This window comes from Brachyistius frenatus, unplaced genomic scaffold (assembly GCF_029030835.1).
Source record: "Brachyistius frenatus isolate BFR_SWC_R1_liver_20210118 unplaced genomic scaffold, ASM2903083v1 Contig_87, whole genome shotgun sequence".
NCBI classification, from domain to species: Eukaryota; Metazoa; Chordata; class Actinopteri; family Embiotocidae; genus Brachyistius; species Brachyistius frenatus.
In genome coordinates, this window is record NW_027210686.1 from 1,629,001 (window position 1) to 1,635,000 (window position 6,000).

Below are 6,000 nucleotides of genomic sequence, written 5' to 3' on the forward strand. Positions count from 1 at the left end.
AGACTCTTCGTGGTGTTCGTAAAGGGAACAGGGTGCCTGTGTCTCATCTCAACAACCGGTTTGATGAAAATATCTTCATACAGCTGGACTGGACTGGACTGGATTGGACTAGAGTAGACTGGACTGGACTAGACTGGACTGGACAAGAGTAAACTGGACTGGACTGAACTGGACTGGACTGGACTAGAGTAGACTGGAATGGACTAGAGTAGACTGGACTGGACTGGACTAGACTAGACTGGACTGGACTGGACTAGACTAGAGTAGACTGGACTGGACTAGACTGGACTGGACTAGAGTAGACTGGACTGGACTGGACTGGACTGGACTGGACTGGACTAGAGTAGACTGGACTGGACTGGAGTAGACTGGACTGGACTGGACTGGATTGGTCTAAAGTAGACTGGACTGGACTTGAGTAGACTGGACTGGACTGGACTAGGCTAGACTAGAGTAGACTGGACTGGACTGGACTGGACTGGACTGGACTGGACTAGAGTAGACTGGACTGGACTGGTCTAGAGTAGACTGGACTGGACTAGACTGGACTGGACTAGAGTAGACTGGACTGGAGTGGACTAAACTAGAGTAGACTGGACTGGACTGGACTGGACTGGACTGGACTGGACTGGACTGGACTGGACTGGACTGGACTGGATTGGACTAGAGTAGACTGGACTGGACTGGACTGGAGGAGACTGGACTGGACTGGACTGGTCTAAAGTAGACTGGACTGGACTAGAGTAGACTGGACTGGACTGGACTGGACTGGACTGGACTGGACTGGACTGGACTGGACTGGACTGGACTAGAGTAGACTGGACTGGAGTGGACTGGACTGGACTAGAGTAGACTGGACTGGACTGGACTGGACTGGTCTAGAGTAGACTGGACTGGACTAGAGTAGACTGGACTGGACTGGACTAGAGTACACTGGACTGGAGTGGACTGAACTAGAGTAGACTGGACTGAACTGGACTGGATTGGACTAGAGTAGACTGGACTGGACTGGACTGGACTGGACTGGACTGGACTAAAGTAGACTGGACTGGACTAGAGTAGACTGGACTGGACTGGACTGGACTGGACTGGACTGGACTGGACTAGATTGGACTGGACTGGACTAGACTAAAGTAGACTGGACTGGACAAGAGTAGACTGGACTGGACTGGTCTAAAGTAGACTGGACTGGACTGGACTGGACTGGACTGGACTAGAGTAGACTGGACTGGACTGGACTGGACTGGACTGGACTGGACTGGACTGGACTGGACTGGACTGGAGTGGAGTAGACTGGACTGGACTGGACTGGTCTAAAGTAGACTGGACTGGACTAGACTGGACTGGACTAGAGTAGACTGGACTGGACTGGACTGGACTGGACTGGACTAGAGTACACTGGACTGGAGTGGACTGAACTAGAGTAGACTGGACTGGACTGGTCTAGAGTAGACTGAACTGAACTGGACTAGACTGGACTGAACTAGAGTAGACTGGACTGGAGTGGACTGAACTAGAGTAGACTGGACTGGACTAGACTGGACTGGACTGGACTGGACTAGAGTAGACTGGGCTGGAGTGGACTGAACTAGAGTAGACTGGACTGGACTGGTCTAGACTGGACTGAACTAGAGTAGACTGGACTGGATTGGTCTAGAGTAGACTGAACTAGAGTAGACTGAACTGGACTGGTCTAGAGTAGACTGGACTGGACTGGACTAGACTGGACTGGACTGGACTGAACTAAAGTAGACTGGACTGGACTGGTCTAGAGTAGACTGGACTAGATTGGACTGGACTGGACTAGGCTGGACTGGACTGGACTGGACTTGACTGGAATCCTTAATGCGCTGATGATGACGATTCTCTCTGACCAAGCAGTGTTTTCAAATTTGGATCGTCGTGAGGACATTCATGGTGGGAACCTTTACGAGACGTTTCTTTGTCTCTCACCACCATGTTCACAACTGAGAACCACCAACTATTTTTTAGGCCGACAGCACTTTATGAAAAAATAACTGAGGAACGATCGGAGCCTGTGACCTCACCGTGACCCTGCAGTGACATCACTCTGATCCAGTTGTGACCGTACTGTGACCTCCTTAATGACATCACAGAGAGATGGAAACCCTTCATCAAACCCCCCCCCTCCTCCTCCTCCCTCCCCCCGCCTCCCACCTCCTCTGACCTGCAGACCAATCAGGAGGTTGGTTTTGTAACCTGGGGGCGGGCCTCTTCAAAGAGTGGCGTGATGAGCAAGCGGTCTTTGATCCGAGCCCATTTCCTCTCAGTGTTTCCTCCCTCTGGTCGCCGTGGGAACTGCCTCTCTGGACTCGTGACCTCCTCCGCACCTGGTCTGTGAGCTCACAGCTTCCGCAGTCCTTTGATCACTCGCTGGTGAGTCATGTGACCACACCCTCGCCTTCAGGCGGGAAGAGAGTCTGCCAGGTGTCCAGTAGATGGACACACACACACACACACACACACACACACACACACACACACACACACACACACACACACACACACACACACACACACACACACACACACACACACACACACACACACAGAGTCTCTGTGTTCATTAGGGCGATCAGCGAGAAAAGTGGAGTTGAGTTGCAACCTTCCCCTTTGATGTTTTACACTGATCACTGTGGCCCAGGTCGTTGCCACGGCAATGATGCAGATCTGAGTGAAAAGGAAAAAAGACCCTCATTTACATGTATTGCACTATTTTTTCTGTCTGCTAGGAGCAGACCAGTGTATACCGTCTGCTACTGGTCCATCACGCGCACACACACACACACACACACACACACACAAATAAACAGTACCTGCTTGTTCATGAAAAGGTTTCCACCTTTCTCAAGGGTTAGAAGACAAAAAAACCTTCATTCTCACACACACACACAAACATACACAAGGACAAACTGTGGGCATCTCCACGCATGCATTGTTGTGTGTGTGATGTGTGCTGCTACGGTTGAGTGTGTTTGTATAGCTGTATGTACATAAGCATGTGTGTGTGTGTGTGTGTGTGTGTGTGTGTGTGTGTGTGTGTGTGTGTGTGTGTGTGTGTGTGTGTGTGTGTGTGTGTGTGTGTGTGTGTGTGTGTGTGTATTAGCCAACAGGGTGGTGTCAGTTAGATAGGATTAGGTGTTGCCATGGCATCACAATGTGTGTCATAGCGACATCATCACGTATTGCTCCTCCCCTCGCCAACCTGTCGCCACGTGAAAACACGAAACAAACCAACCAATGGGATCACGCGATGCTTTTTGCGTAATTTCAGACTTCCGTCATCCTTTCCTGGGTGGAGGGAATCAAGGCTCCGCCCACTCGCCCGCCCATTTGTCCCATCCCTTGGTGCCCTGTAGCTTGTCCCAACACTGCCCCCTGGTGTCTGATTTGTGTGACCAATACGTCCTTTCTCTTCCTCCTCCTCCTCCTCCTCCTCACCTTTGTTCTCATTTCTGCTGCACACCCTCCACTCAGTAATGTTTGACATCACCTGTTTCCCTTCATCCTCCCGACCACCATCTTTTTGCTCATTTTCACCTTCATGCTCACCTTGTTCTTCTGCCTTGTTCTTCTCATCATCTCCTTGTCTTTTCCATCCTCTACTTTCTTTCCCCTCTCCTTGGTTCTCCTTTTTTGTTTTTATCAGTTTGTCCTCCACTCTCTTTGTCTACCATTCCCTCACCTCATCTTCAGCCTCTTCCTCTCCTCTCAGAGGTCACGGGGAGGTCACAGTTTGGATGGAGTTCACCGTCTCTTCCCCTCAGCCAATGACGGATCACTTCCCATTTAGACCACTGGACAAATGAACAGTGTGTGCATGTGTGTGTGCGAGAGAGAGTGTGTTTGTATGGGTGTATGTGTTTTCACACAGGCAGGTATGTGTGTGTGTGTGTGTGTGTGTGTGTGTGTGTGTGTGTGTGTGTGTGTGTGTGTGTGTGTGTGTGTGTGTGTGTGTGTGTGTGTGTGTGTGTGTGTGTGTGTGTGTGTGTGTGTGTGTGTGTGAATGTGTGTGTGTGTGTGTGTGTGTAAGAAACCAAATAATAGAAGAATAGAAAACAAGGAAATTGAGGAAACGAGGTAGAATGGAACGGATCAAAGGCATAAGGTTATTATCATTGATCATTATTACACAATAAACACAGTAACAATTATTTTTTTTAAAACACCAGGGATTTATGTATTAATTTCTGCATGTATTTTATGAATGAAGAAAGAGACCAAAAAAGGTTTAAAGTGAGGCAGAAATGTAAAAAAAAAGATTCTCTGAAGAAAACCAAATAAAAATTTGAATAATAAGTGAACAGTTCTTTAAATCAACAATTTGATATTGCACTGAATCGATTAAAAGGAATAAAACAGTGCTTGATCAAGATAAGATCAAGTGTGAAATGTTAAAAGTATGCAGACATAAAAGCAGCATATAAACTTTTCAAACTGTGGATCTCTACAATGTCGTCTTTCAGGAAACACAACAGGCTGGATGTTCTCTTTACATCGTGTCTACAGTACGGAGGGATTTCAGTGGTTTCATTAGCTCAAGAAGAACAGAAGCTTTATTCAAATACTCCAAATTTAGTAGGTCAGACATGATGTTTTATTACATGACGAGGGAACGAGGAAGATCCTCCAACTGAGGGCCATAATGTCCAGCTCCTGTTGTATCTTTAGTTCGATGATGTATTGGAGACTATTGAATAATGTTACTGTTATTTCTCACATATATCTTTTTTTTTTCACATATTTGTTTAATTGTTCTGTAGAATGACACTTTCCTCTCACCACACTGATCCAAACACGGTTTCACACTCGTCTCCAATCTGCACTGAATGAAAGTTTAAGGACACTGACTTCTAAATAATTGTAGAAAAACAATTTTAGATCTGAAACTCTCCTCATGTTGTGTTGGACCCTTAAATTATCCAACAAATATCACGATGAGGACGAGACGTCGTCCTCCAGCTTCAGTCTTCTTCTCACTGTGGACATAATGTGGGAGATAAATGTCCCACGCAGGAGAGGTGTGTCTCAGTAGTAATGGTAACAAGGTGTGTGTGTGGTGTGTGTGTGTGTGTGTGTGTGTGTGTGTGTGTGTGTGTGTGTGTGTGTGTGTGTGTGTGTGTGTGTGTGTGTGTGTGTGTGTGTGTGTGTGTGTGTGTGTGTGTGTGTGTGTGTGTGTGTGTGTGTGTTCAGGGGGAAGGAGGGTGGAAGACCCACAATGCCCTTTTGATGACACAATTACTGGTTCAAGTTCAGTTCAGGAGTTCACAGCAAGCTAGCATTGCGTGTGTGAGTGTGTGTGTTTGTGTGTGTGTGCCTTTGAAGTCAGCAGCACATGATTGTTTCTTCCTTTCTTTTTGTGGCAATACACACACACACACACACACACACACACACACACACACACACACACACACACACACACACACACACACACACACACACACACACACACACACACACACACACACACACACACACACACTCAGCATCTTGGTAAACGCTGCCACAGTGGGACGCTGGAACGAAGCTGCAGCAGCAAACTGACAAATATCAGGTGGATGTTTAAAAGATGATCCGTGTGTGACCTCAGTTCACAAACTGTCTGTGGACAAAAAAAATGGTGACTTCATTTCATAAATGTGTGACTGAGGTAAAAACGTGACTGTAAAAGAAAAATAAACCGGAGCTGCTTTTTAAATCATAGAAAAAAAATATAACTTTTCATTTTACACATTAACCTAAATATATTTAAAACTGTTAAAATACAACAGACTGAATGAAAACAGACACAGATTAAAAAATTTTATAAAGTCTGATAAAATACCGTTTTTTGTGAGAATTTGTTTCGAGCACATTTAGAATATTATAGAAAAGATAATAACTCTAATATTTATATCATAAAATTACTGTGATTTGGAAGCCCAAACCACGTCGGCTGCAAACGTCATGGTAAATATAAGCAGTATTAATTGCATT